Below are 15,121 nucleotides of genomic sequence, written 5' to 3'. Positions count from 1 at the left end.
GTGTATTCATTACTCACTGACACATATTATAAGATCCACAGGTGGAGCTAATTATTTCCCTTGCAATTCTGGGAGGAGACCTAGAAAAAACATTCACTGTTTGGGGTCCTGAGGACCGACTTTGAGAACCTGGGAACTAGGGGGTATATTAACTTAAAGTCAATTTTGATTGATTTTTATTTGATGTTTGGTCGTTTTTTGGTGTTTCAGAGTCACAGGGGCCTATTCATCAACACTAAAATAACGTTTTTAAGGACATTTTCCTTAAATAACGTTATTTTGGAATTCATGAACAGACTTAGCACAGGAGATATCACAGATATCTCCTTGCTAAGTTCCCCTGCGTTAATTTCCACACTCCCCATACATTAGTATGGGGATGTGGAAATTGTGGTATTCATCAAATTCCGAAAATTATGAATTTTCGGAATTTGATGCAGTTACTATTTGCCACTGTGAGGTGGCGAATAGCAGAATCGACTTACCTGTATCCACGTGTGCAGGTCCCCCGACGAGTCCCTCCGGCGCTCTGCTCCGTCCTCAGGCTTCGGAGGCTGGTCGGACATGTGTGCTCCCCAGCAGAGCACAAGAAAGTTTTGAAAAAAAAAAAAAAAAAAATTTTTTTTTTCTTCTAATCTGTCATGTGGTCTGCTGGGAAACCACATGACAGACCAGCAGGACGGAACCGGAGGCTGCTGCACGGACAGGTAAGTCGGGGTGGGGGGAGGTGAGCGGAGGGGGGGGGTTCGAGGGGGGTACACAAACTTAACGCATCTGTAGGCAGTGCTGCGCATGCGCTGGTTTTACAGATGTAACAGCGCATGCGCAGCACTGTTTCCAGATGCGATAAGGTAGTGTAGGCAGGGAAAAGTATCTATTTCCCGAAAAGCTGTCATCGCAAAAATGACAGCTTTTCGGAATAGATACTTATGGAGAGGTGGAATGATGAATTCCACCTATAATTAGGTTGAACTCCATGCGAGTTCTAAACCTAATTATCTCTAGAGAATTTTTAGGTTTAATGAATAGGCCTCTAAATCACACATTTACTAACATGATTTTTGACATCCTTTTTTTTTTTTTTTTTTTTAATTTAAAAAAATCATCTCTAAGTAAATGTGTGATTTAGACCCTAAAACACAAAATTGACCAAAAATCGATTATACCCATAATTCACACATTTACTAACATGATTTTTGACATCCTTTTTTTTTTTTTTTTTTTTTTTTAATTTAAAAAAATCATCTCTAAGTAAATGTGTGATTTAGACCCTCAAATACAAAATCGACCAAAATCGATCTTTAGAAAATGCGGCATATAGAATTATCATATGGCAGTACAAGAAATAAGAAGACAATAATCAAAACCCCCTAACAGAATAGGAGCATAAAAGTACCCAAAGACACCATTCAGGTTTCCGAATCCTGAAAACGAGGACTACAAGAGACAAAACAGAATATTTAACTACACTGCCAGTTGAAATCCCAAATATAATAACCGCATACCCCACGATAAATATCTGGCAGGATATCAAAAGAAGTACACTCAAAGCAACCTCCCCCTCCTGTATAACCTAACCCAACCTGGGTATACTTGGATCCCTAACATACATCCTTCCCAGACTACACTAAACTACCTAAAAGCCCCCAACCCCCAGACCCACATAGAGGATAATAATAAAAAAAAACTAGATAAATGAGAAGGGCAATAAACTCAATGACCCTAAGCTAGGTTAGACCTAGGTCTCCCGCACTATACAGAAATGGAGTTCCTCCCATAAAGAATTACAGATTTTCAACAGACAGTAGTCTTCATTCTAGCACCCTGCATCTGTCACAACCCATGCAGTTCCTCTTTCCTGCCTGGGGTGTCGCTCTCTGCTTTGGTGCTTCTAGCACACTCAACTGATGCAACAAACTTCTGATATACAGTACAGTTTGTGCTAGAAGCACCAGGGTAGAGAGCGACACCCCAGGCAGGAAAGAGCAACTACAGATTTCAAAAGTAGAGAACTGTCCGGGCGCAGTAGAACACAACAGCTGCCTGGATCTAAACTAGGGTACACTTAAACCCACGTAATCACAACATGTATATAGAAAGTTGTTTAGATACTTGGCGCTGGTTCTAATGTTTTTCTAGCTTACTTCTTGCACATATATCAGCAGACAGATGAACACACAGCACAATAGTTTAACGTGGGGGGCGTGGCCTAACTGGCAGAGTGGACAGACGTGGCTTTATACAGCTCCTGCCTTACCTGTCCTTTATAGAGAAGAGCCTGCGTCTTACCCACTTGACACATCGCTGCTCAGACACCTGTGGGAGCCCACACCACCCTGGCTCCATAGCCCGGACTATTGGAGCGATTTGAGCCCCCTGCTCGATTGAGGCCTACTTCTCCCCCTGAAGCCGCGGCCTCGAGTTTGGAGCCTCCGTGGTCCGCGGGTTGTGCCTCCGCTAACGTTGCCGCTCCTGACCCCAGCTATCTTCCGGGGTGTGCCGCTACCTTCCTCCGTGGGGATCCTCCGGTGAGTGCCTCTCCCACTCCGTCTTATAAGGCCCCTGGACACCGCTTTAAGGAGCGCTGTTTTAATCGCGGCTGCCGCCGCCGCTGGCTCCTGCTGGGCCCCGTGAGGTGACACATCAGCCCACAGCTCTTTCCCCTTTGAAGAGGCTTTAACACTGGGCTCTGCCCCACCGCCCTCCTTGGTGACCATTTAAGGGGGTCTTGCAAAGCCCTGCAGGCCGCACGGATGTGTCCCCCTGGCTACATGTACACAGCCTCCAGCCCCAACTGAAACCTATAACACCCCTCCCAGTCCATACTCACTATAAGTGTGGGTTGTTGTCTCCAGGGAGTCGTCTGCCTTAAGGAACATTCTGAAGAGATGACTGGGCCTTCTTTCTCTGTATAACCCTCTGTGGTGTCCGTTATCCTGTTTAACTTGTGCTGGACTCAGTAATTATTCTCCATTACAGTGTTCTCTGATCCAGTGATACTGGTGCTCCCCCCGGTGGTCATAGCTTTTATTGCATGCCATAACAGCACTTGGCAGTAGATTTATATTTTTCACCTTTGTCGACAACACTTTTGAGCGATATTTATGTAAAAAAGGCTCTTAACCACAATGACTGTCTCTAACATACTACCATGAAACAAGGCGTTATACATCCATAATGGCTATATAATAATCCCCTGGCCTCTGGGGGTTGGTGATCGACTGCCTCAACTTTTCATATGACATCGTAACATTTAAACGAACGTTTACTGCCTATCATTAACCTACATTTTCAGCTACCTATATGCCATGGGCAAAACCGGGAAATCTGCTCACAAGAAAGAGACTCCTCATCCTAGAACAGAACCATCTCAATCTGACCTACGTCCATTTCTCTTGCCAACTCCTGCTAAACAAGACTCTATCTCTGACTCAATAGCATCTTCACCAGATCCATCAAATCCTCCTAGCCCTATGTCAATGGAGACCCCAGCAATGCAATCCTCTGCGAAGTCCAACAATGACATACAAGAACTTCTGACATACGTCAAGACATTACCGACAAAGTCAGACATCCAAAATACTCTTCGTCAGGAATTGGCGTCTGTTAAGCAAGATCTTTCTTTACTGTCGGACCGCCTTACGTCCCTAGAAGATAGTCAAGAACACACAGATTCCTCTTTGTCTAAGTTGACAACAATAGTTGCCCAACAATCAAGGGAACTACTCTCGCTTAAAACCAGAATGGAAGACTTGGACAATCGTGGCCGAAGAAACAACATACGCGTCAGGGGCTTGCCTGAGGATGTCCTCCCCTCAAACTTAATCGATGCTTTAACAAAGATTTTCAATGAAATTCTCGGCAATAACCCAAACGACAAGCTACAATTTGACCGAGTACATCGAGCTTTGCGGCCGCGTGGCTCCTCATCCGACCGCCCGAGAGATGTAATCTGCCGATTACACTACTTTGCCCAAAAAGAGGAAATAATGCGGAAAGTCAGGCAACTAGATGGTGTGGATTTTAATGGCGATGTTATTCACATCTTTCAGGACTTATCGTGGCACACTCTGCAACAGCGCCGAGCTCTACGCCCACTGACTGATGAGTTGCGCAAACGCCAATTAAAGTACAGATGGGGATTCCCCTTCCACCTGCAGGTGACTCTCTCGGGCAAATCGCACACTCTCTATAACCCCTCTGACCTATTATCCTTTTGTTCTGCTCTGGGCCTTCCGAAAATTGAAACTCCTGATTGGAAAGAACCATTAGCTCAATGGGACTTGCCCTCAACTGAATCACGGCCTTCCTCTTGGCAGACGGTCAGGAATCCTCAACGTCGAAACAGGTTTTCCCCAGATCATTCCGCAGCAGAAGTTACCTGATTGTGTATTTCCATTTCCCTTTTCTAGGACAGTGTTCACTATAGAGAGCTAATTTATATTTAATATTGACAGTGTTATATTTTCCCATAATGTAATGTTCACTAAACTTTAATATGTCTTGATGTTTATATCTAGAGTTTTATACCTTGCTAACCTTTTGAGGTTGAAGTTGACACCAATCCCCTGTGCCCCCTCACCCGCTTAATGTATATTACTACTGAGACTTCGGACCATAATTGTTGTTCCGTGGTTTCAGTCGCGGGTTTTTTTTCTTTATTTGTTTTTTCTTTTTTTTCCCTTGGGTCTTTGAATGCCATTATTTTTTTGCCATCCATAATGTCCCTGCCTACTAAAATTTTAATCTCCTCCGTCAATGCCCGAGGATTAAATTCTCCAGAAAAGCGTTCTCAAATGTTGCGCGCTCTATGGGCAAATAGAGTTGATGTAGCACTGGTTCAGGAAACACATTTTAAAATTGCAGCGCGCCCTCAGTCTTTGTGTGATAGACATTATTCTGCTGCCTATTATAATAATAACCCAGAGGGGAAGTCGAAAGGCGTCGCAATTATTTTCTCACGCAAACTCCCCATTTCTGATGTAAACATACATAGATTGATTCCGGGTAGACTCCTCTTACTTACATGCCACATATATAATCAGGTCTTCACTTTCATCAATATTTATGCCCCCAACAAGGGCCAATATGATTTTCTCCGGTCTGCAATGGATATGGTTGACCCCCTACTTCAGGGTATTGTTCTTTTGGGAGGAGATCTTAACTGGTCCTTAGACCCCTCACTAGATATATCTAAGGATGCGCCTAGGTATCCCCTTGCTAAGTACAAAAAAGTCAAGACTTTGTTTCATAATTACCAACTGGCAGACTCCTGGAGGACATTATATCCCACGGGCCGTAACTACTCCTTTTATTCCCATCCTCACAACACATACTCTCACCTGGACTATCTATTCCTCAGCCATAGACACCTCCACATGCTCGCTGAAGCTGACATTGGGCCAATAACATGGTCAGATCACGCTCCGGTCTCATTGACGTTGATCCTTCCACATTTTTCCTCTAAACAATGGACGTGGCGATTAAATGAATCCCTCTTACAGGACACATACTGTAAAGCCGAAATCGATACTGCGCTATCTGACTATATTACCCACAACGACTTACCAGAAACTTCCCCAATCTCAATATGGGAAGCACACAAGTGCGTTATCCGTGGTAAGCTTATACAATTGGGCTCCTATATTAAAAAACAAAAATCCGCACAGATTTCGACCCTTTTACAACAAATTAAATTACTAGAGGCGTCGCATAAACAAACCATGTCTAAAGAGGACTATCATAAGCTTATGGAATCTCGTAATATTCTTAGCAAATTACTTTCGAACAACATACAGTTGTCCGTTAAAAAGTGTAGAAGTCGCTTTTATCACTGGGGTAATAAGCCGGGACGTCTTTTGGCTAGAGCGCTGAGAGCCCAGCGAGCATGTGGATTCATACACACACTTAAGGATAGTGGGGGTAGGCCTCAAGTTGAAACCTCTAAACTTGCAGAATGCTTCCAACAATATTATTCTTCTCTTTATAACCTACCTAATACTAATCCTGTATCCTCTAATCCTCTTACTTCACAAAACGTTCTTGATTATTTGGCTTCCATTTCCTTTCCTACTATCTCACCTCTAGATAAGCTGGCGTTGGAGGCTCCATTCTCTGTGCGTGAGCTAGAGTTAGCATTAGCCTCTTCACCTACGGGAAAGTGCCCTGGCCCTGACGGCTTAACCATAGGTTATTACAAGAGTTTCCAGAATAAACTAATCCCTATGATGTTGAAGGCTTTCAACCATATCTCAGTGGAATCGCAATTTTCTAAACAATTCCTAGAGGCACACATCTCAGTCATCCCCAAAGCTGGTAAGGACCCCTCCCTGTGTTCGAGCTACAGACCCATTTCATTATTAAATATGGACCTTAAATTATATGCCAAGCTAATAGCTAATAGGCTAAACCCCCTCATTCCTCAGCTGATACATACTGACCAAGTCGGATTTGTTAAGGGACGGGAGGCACGTGATAATACCACAAAAATCCTCAATTTGGTACACTTTGCTACTACTCAATCAAAGATCCCTATTATCCTACTCTCCACCGACGCTGAAAAAGCGTTTGATAGAATTAATTGGTCTTTTATGAGGTCTGTGCTGGTACACATGGGATTGGGTCCCGTGACACTGCATAGAATTCTGGCCCTTTATTCCTGTCCTTCGGCGAGGGTGAGGGTCAATGGTGAGCTGTCTGGATCTTTCTCCATACACAATGGCACGCGACAAGGCTGCCCTCTGTCGCCATTGATTTTCATCCTTTGCATGGAGGCTCTGGCCGGATCTATACGCGCCAATCCACTTATTTCTGGGATTATGGTAGGTGAACAGGAACACAAACTGGCTCTTTTTGCGGATGACCTATTGGCTACTGTTTCCCACCCGGTGACGTCTCTGCCTCACTTGATGCATGAGTTTGACCGTTTTGGAAAGTTGTCCAACTTTAAAATTAACTTCACAAAATCTTGGGCCTTAAATCTGTCTGCGCATGCTTCTGTAGTTTCGGGTTTGCAGTCGGCTTTCCCATTCCCTTGGCACCCTTCTCATATTACCTATCTAGGGGTTAAAATTCCTAAAAACATGTCGCATCTCTTTAATATTAATTTTTCTCCCATCCTCTCCTCCATTCGAATGGACTATTCCCATTGGCATTTGAAACAACTTTCTTGGCTGGGTAGAATAAGCGTGGTGAAGATGAATACGCTTCCTAAATTGCTTTACCTCTTTCAGTCTTTGCCCATTCAGATTCCAGATTCCTGGTTCCGTTCGCTAAATGTCTTAATTCAGCAATTTATTTGGTCTAGGAAACAACCTAGGATTAAACGTACTCTTCTAACTCGACCAAAACAACTGGGTGGTCTCCAACTCCCAGATATCAAAGCATACTATCACACTATCCACCTTAATAGAATTCTTGAGTGGACTAGATATAGAGAGGTGAAGCAATGGGTTGCCCTTGAAGGTCGCTTCATGAAATTTCCCCCTGAAATAACACCTTGGCTTCCTTCCATTCCTAAACTAGATTTCCATCATCCAACAATTTCTCCTTCCCTTTCGGTGTGGAATTCTTTAAGAAATCTCCCTTATATTTCTTCACGCTTTGGACCTCTTACTTCTTTTTTGGCTAACCCGGATTTTCCCCCTGGTATTGATTTTAATCAATTCCCTAACTGGGTGCGGGAAGGTCTTTTTCGGACTGGCCAGCTGGTGACTAAGTCAGGTATCAAAGCATTTCTTGATATCCAGGAAAGGTGGTCAATACCTCATTCAGATTTTTGGAAATACCTGCAAGTTCGCCATTACCTGTCCTCTGCGGGTAGAATGAATGTTTCTAGTCGAGATCTCACTGCTTTCGAAAAACTTTGCATTTCACCAACCGATCCATCCCACACAATTTCTGCTATCTACCAGATACTCCTTAACAACCCTTCCTGTATCATACCTCCTTGGGCTAAAAAATGGGAATTAGATTTAGGCATTACCCTCACAGAGCAAGAATGGCAAACAATATTTCTCAAGGCACACTGCAGCTCAACTTGCTCAATTATCAAGGAAACGCAATACAAAATTTTGATGAGATGGTATAGACACCCTACACTATTACATGCCATGTTCCCAACAAAATCCAACTGTTGCTGGAGATGTCTTAGGGCTCCAGGGTCATTACTACATATATGGTGGGACTGTCCACAGCTATCTAAATATTGGTTGGAGGTCATTTCCGTTTCACAACAAATTTTAGGCGCGCCTGTCCCCACTGATCCAGCATTTTGGTTAATAAATTATTCTGAGTCCTCACTGGGATACTACAAAAAGTCCTTGCTGCGCCATTTGAGTAATGCCGCAAGAGCTGTCATTCCAATTCTTTGGAACTCTTGTAACCCGCCCACACGTAGGGACTGGTTCCAAAGACTCGATTACTACATGTCAATGGAAGACTCTTCAACCCTCTCCATCAATAGCCCTTTTATTCTCACTAATACTTGGCTTCCATGGTTGGAATACAAAAACTCTATGGAATATAGAAATTATATGTTTCCAGCCGTAATTACCCCGTAATATAGACTGCAGCTTCTTTATATTGGCTAACCACTTACTTTTAAAACATGAAGACCCTTCCCTGTTCCCCCATTTTTTGTTACTTAGTATATAGTTTTTCTTTTTACTTTACCTTCTTTATACTGTGTGATGTGTTTATTGAAATGTAAAAAAGTGGTTTCTAATTTGCGTACATTTGGACACGTACACGTTGATAATGTTTTGCTTCTGTATGATGTACGTTCTTTGTTTGAAACCTCTAATAAAAACAGAATGCAAAAAAAAAAAAAAAAAAACAATAGTTTAACGTAATGAGATATATAATTAATCCTTTCCTTAAAATGGCGATTCTCCTCCTGGCGCCTTATAACAGTATGATGAATTTTGTATCGTATATATGAAAGAAAAAAGAATAAAAATTCTCAGTGTATCATATAAAAAAATAATATTTAATATGTTCATCCATGAACCTAGTTAATAGCATATAAGTGAATGCTTCCTTATAAGTTACAAATAAAATAACAAATATGAAAAAACTTCAATCACAATGGTACAGATGGGGACCAGATGTATGTGATTGGTGTCGCAAGTGGATAGAACTTATTCCAAGTTGGGGGCTCCGGAACCTCCAAACCTCGCTTGCTCCTGTCACATGCAGCAACTCCTCCACCACCGTAACTACCACAGAATCTCCTGTCATAGGCCAACGCGCATCGAGCTTAACTCTTTGTCAGGGCAGTATGACAGGAGGAGAAAAATGACTGTTCATTTATAAGATGGATGGTAACCACTTCCAGGTCAAAGTCATATGTGCCTGCTGCACTAAATCACACTTTTGACTAATAATAACTATAATTATAAAATAATACACAATTATTAATATGAGACTTTAATATATATCCACCATACCAGATTAGAGGAGTTCTATTATTAATCAGGATTAAGCCTATTTAGGTCCTATGTCGATCATGTCCATTCCTTCCTAGTTAGATTCTGATAGAGGACAGTATTTTATATAGAAGATCATATTAGGGATGACTCACTCACTTTTTAACTTTATTCCAGTACAAAGGTGCATCGGAGGGAAACATCTCTTCAAATGATGTGAACATAAAGTCAAAGTCGCACTATCACGTGATGAAACCTGCTATTTAAAGTATGGAGCAGGGAGGAATGAATTAAGGCATTGCGTTATCTTCAGGGATTAGAAGAGGAGACACGTATTCATTCATGGATTGAGGGTGGGGTTAGGATGGTATTTGATGTTCTTGAGTTGGGTGGATGCGCCTCTCTGGACTCCTTACAGAATAAACTGGATGTATCTTCTGTAAACACTTTTGCTTATATTCAAATACGACATTTCATTAATTCTCTTCCCATTAATTCAATTGATAGATCTCTAACACCTTATGAGTCTCTGTGTCTCCGCAACCCTATCATGAAAGGTATCATATCTGTCATTTATAACCTTTTACTATATGTTAAATTACCAGATACACCAGGCCATGAACTTCAATGGGAAAAGGATCTGGGGAGTCCACCTGATGAGGGCACATGGTCTGTGGTGCGGGAGAGGGTATAAAAGTCTTCTATTTCCACCTTAATAAAGGAAAATGCCTACAAGGTATATTATAGATGGTACTTGGTACCTGCCCAATTGCACAGAATGTACCATCTAGCCTCTGACCGATGTTGGAGAGGTTGTGGCGAGATAGGTACGTACATACACATATGGTGGTCATGCCCTAAAATAGCCAATTTCTGGGATGAGGTTACCATCCTCCTTTCGGAAATTCATAAAGTACCACTGACTAAGTCTCCCTGGTCTTTCCTTCTTGGCTGTCCACTCGAGGGCCTTAACGTGCATGCTGATAAGCTCTCTTTACATATTTTAAATGCAACTCGATGCCTAATTGCAAGACACTGGAAAGATATTGAACCTCCTTCTCGCCAACAACTCATAAATAAAATCTGGCACGTGGCGGCCATGGAGAAGATATCAGCTTATCTCCACAACACCTCCCATAAGTTTCTCATAGTTTGTGGTGACTGGTTCCTATATAATAGCACCACGCCACATGGAACCCTGCCCTCAGGCTTTTCGAACCTACTACTTTAACAATTATAATTTATTCGTTTATTTTATTTTTTATTTTATTCACTATGCGTTGGTGATTTTTAAACAGGCTTTCCCAATATACTATATAAACCTGGACTCGGTCTCCTCCCTACTTCCCCGGTCCCCCCCAACATATTCTTCCCCTTCCTTTTTCCGCTTTCTCTTTCCATATCCCAAGTGGTTCTGTTTTCCACTTATATTTTCTCAATATCATATATTTTGTATTGTTCTATATGATCTATTCTAATATGTGTTTTAAATTAGTTTGTTAATATATGTGGCAATATGATATGCCATACCATGCTATTCTGTTTGTATATCCCAAATACCTCCTTTTTTTGCCTATGCACGTATAGTTGTATTATTTTACTTCTGTAAAATCTAAAATAAACTTGTTGAAAAAAAAAAAAGAAGAGGAGACACATAGCGTCACTTCCATTTAAGCGCTGTGCCGCTCAGAAGCGTTCCAAACACTGGAAGTCAAGGTGGGAGCTGCATAACGTTGTGTAGGATAAAATAAAGAAACTGAAGATCGATTAAGGATGAAAGGCAAAGAATTCGAGTTCCCAACCTAGGAACTTTGACAACAAGATTTCCTCTGTACACCTGCACCTGTGGGCCAGTCGAACCCTGCTGACACATGTAACACAGAGCCAGCTTGAGAGATAAGCAGCACACTAAAAGACAACACAGAAACTGTTACATGAAACACTGGAGGTCATCATGAGGGCTGAAACAACACACTGGAGATACTTCGTCAAAAACACTGGAGAGCATAACAATCACTGGAACAGCGAAGTTGGACATCATCTTTCTGTTCCTGGAGTGAACTATATACCCCTAGGTAGCTGGTCATTGGATCAGAGGATCAGCTGAATGACCCCAGGGCTACCATTGGGTGAGACTAGTCAGATTATATGGACCAACATGGCTGCGCCCATGTCCGCTACCATGGGAACCAGGACGCACACACGGAAGCACTAGCAGACCCAGGGGAGGATAATCATCCACCACTCACCTCCACTCCCAGCGACTGAACACCTAAGCACAAGGACGTTGTCGTGGAGGTGAGTACTGGCCGATCCCAGGCCGCATCCTGACAGGCGGTGGCTAGCAAACCGCGCACCTCAGACACCGGAGATCGCGGACGAGAGCCAAAGAGGAGACAAGTTACAGGAGTCAGGAGCTGGCAAAATGCTGCCTACACCAGGTTACTCCAGGCCACCCCAGTAGCTCAGTTCTGTATTTAGCAGTTTTCATTTTAAGGGGACTATATATTAATGTGCTAAATGCGGTCAGTCCTACAAAAACATCCTTTTTGGGAGGATTTCTAAGCTTTATTAGTACAGGGACTATTTAACATAAGGGTACCACCATATATATCTGAGATATCTGTCAGGGTCCCTTTGTTTTTGCACATATAAGCAGCCCCCATAACTTTCTATTTCTTTTTGGGTTGTGAATGCCATGTCTCAAATCACAGGCAGACTGAAACAGGTTTTGCTCAAGAATAACCCTGTATTTAGCACCATCCATCCTTCCCTCGACTCGACAGTTTCCCAGTCCCTGCTGCTGGATGGTGTTCTTGGGGTGATGGGATGTGTTGGGTTTGCGCCAGACATTGCGTTTTCCTTGGTGACCGAAAAGTGAAATTTTAGTCTCATCTGACCAAAGCACCTTCCTCCATACATTTGGGGAGTCGCCCACATGCCTTTTGGCAAACTCAAATCGTCTCTTCTTATTTTTATCACTAAGTAATGGCTTTTTTCTGGCCACTTTTCCATAAAGCCCAGCTCTATGGAGTGTACGGCTTATTGTGGTCACCTGCACAGATACACCAGTCTCTGCTGTGAAACTCTGCGGCTCCTTCAAGCTTACCTTTGGTCTCTGTGCTGCCTCTCTGATTAATGCCCTCCTTGCCCGGTCTATGAGTTTTGGTGGGCGGCCCTCTCTTGGCAGGTTAGTTGTGGTACCATGTTCTTTCCATTTGATGATGATGGATTTGATGGTGCTCCAGGGGATCATCAAAGATTTGGATATTTTTTTATAACCCAACCCAGAATTGTACTTCAACAACTTTGTCCCTGACTTGTTTGGAGAGCTCCTTGGTCTTCATGGTGTGATGCCTCTTGCTTAGTGGTGTTGCAGCCTCTGGGGCCTTTCAGTTAAGGTGTGTTTATACTGACAGATCATGTGACACTTAGATTTCACACAGGTGGACTTAATTTCACTAATTATGTGACTTCTGAAGGTAATTGGTTGCACCAAAACTTTTGAGGGGCTTCATAGCAAAAGGGGGTGATTACATATGCACATGTAAAGTTTCAGAATTTTATTTATAAAGATTCTTTTTTTAATATATTTTTTTCTCATTTCACTTCACCAAATTAGACTATTTTGTGCAGATCCATCACATAAAATTCAGATAAAAAAATAAATAAATTACAGATTGTAATGTAACGAAAAAGGTAAAAAGCAAAGGGGGGAGAATTCTTTTGCAAAGCACTGTATACATAATTACAAACCTGGATCTTTGGATAGTATAAATGGCTTCCATCCCAGTCTGCGTTTACACAGAAGCAGACTTATCAATGGAGACTTAAAGGTCAGAATTTTGACAAAAGCTTTCTCAAGCAGGAATAGGCCATATTTTGTTGATTTTAGGATTGGAATGGGCATCTGCTTCAACCTGATTACTGGCAGAAATCTTGTTAACAAGATAAAGCATCTGTGTGACATCACTGATTAAAAAAAAAATGGTGTAGCCAGGGAATTCCCTTTGATGAGTACCACTAAAGCAAAGGTTTTGACTCAAGCCTTGCAGCTCTAGCAAGGTGAAGAATACCAGCATTTTGACAGTTGCTGATACAAGCATTGCGTCTTAAAAAGTGGCATGGAGTTGTGCTCTTTTTGCTTTGTTCAGCATACAGATATGTCTCTTCAGTTATTTTTTTATCAAAACTGGTGCATTTTTTTCTTCCTGAGACATTTCCAGAAGCATTTTTCTTTTTCCCTGGAACAATCAAATTGCTGATGGATGACAATCCAGCATTATATCAAGATGGATAATAGAGCTGTTGCCCACCCCTGCATTAGAATGACAATCACAAGAAATCCAGCAAGATTTTTTTATTTTTATTTTTTTTCAATCATTGAAGACTCCCGAAAGCTGCCATTACAGTCCAGGTTATAACAGGTGAAATTAGTATTATTAGAAAGGAGAAAGGATGTAGGTGCCACCAAGAGTCACTCCAGGAAAGTTTGAAATATTCAATCTTAAAACCACTCATTTGCTGCCGTTTAGAAACAGGGTAGTCACCCACAGAATAAACCATACACTAAAACAAAAAAGTGAAGAAATGATATATAATAAAAAGCTAATCCAAGGACTTAAAGCAAATTGACTGTGGTGCTAATTAACTATCTGTACTTATGCATGGATATCCTTAAAACTTGGACTGTAATGGCAGAGTGTGGGAACCTCTGCACTATGTCGTTCAATCAGCTGATGGACATATCGCATAGTGCATCTGTACAGAAGAGAAGTCTGAACGACATCGTTCAGATACATATCCCATCGGCCCTGCAACACAGGCGATGCCAATATATCTTGCAGATATTGGTACATCTGGCTGTGTGTACGGTCGAACCGTACACCTCAACTAGGCGGTCAAATTTAAATGCCCGCCCAGTTGTGATGTCAGACCAGACACAGAGAGCAGCCGATTGGTAAGTGCAAATGCTTCACTTAGTAGGAATGTTCCTTCTGTCTTTTTCCACTTATTCTCCTCTTCCAAAACCAGTTGGTTTTCCCCCAAGGTTCTGTTCTTGGTCTTCTTCTCTTTTCCCTTTATACTTTCTCCCTAGGTGAGCTTATCAGCTCTTTTGGTCTCAAATATCTCTATGCTGATGATATTAACATCTACCTCTCCCCTCACTCATGTCTCTCCATTTCATCCTGGATGTCCCAACACTTTAAGCTTAACATGTCTACGAATGACCGCATAGTCTTCCCACCATCTCGAGTCCCCTCACCTCCCTCGATTTCACTATCCATCAACCTTAGCATCTCTTCTATGCCACACGTCAGAGGTTTTCAAACTCCGCCATTATAGACCAGGTTTTAAGGATATCCATGCTTGAGCACAGATTACTTAATTAGTACTTCAGTCAATTTGATGTAACCATTTGGGCTCAAGCATGTAAAACCTTAAAACTGGGACTGTAATGGCAGAGTTTAAGAACTCCAAGACAAAGGACTTATGGCAAGTTTTCAACTCCACCCTCATATTCAAACCCCAAATTCAGTACCTCTCCAAATCTTGTCACTTCCACCTTCAAAATACTCCAGGATCAGAGTCTCCCACCCTGGAAGCAGCAAAGACCCTCATCCATTCACTGGTCATTTATAGACTGGACTACTGTAACCTCCTCCTTTCTGGCCTCCCCATCTCTCCCCTCC

This window comes from Taudactylus pleione, unplaced genomic scaffold (genome assembly GCF_031769625.1).
Source record: "Taudactylus pleione unplaced genomic scaffold, aTauple2 ptg000201l, whole genome shotgun sequence".
Taxonomy (NCBI): Eukaryota; Metazoa; Chordata; class Amphibia; order Anura; family Myobatrachidae; genus Taudactylus; species Taudactylus pleione.
This window is presented reverse-complemented; position numbering follows the sequence as displayed.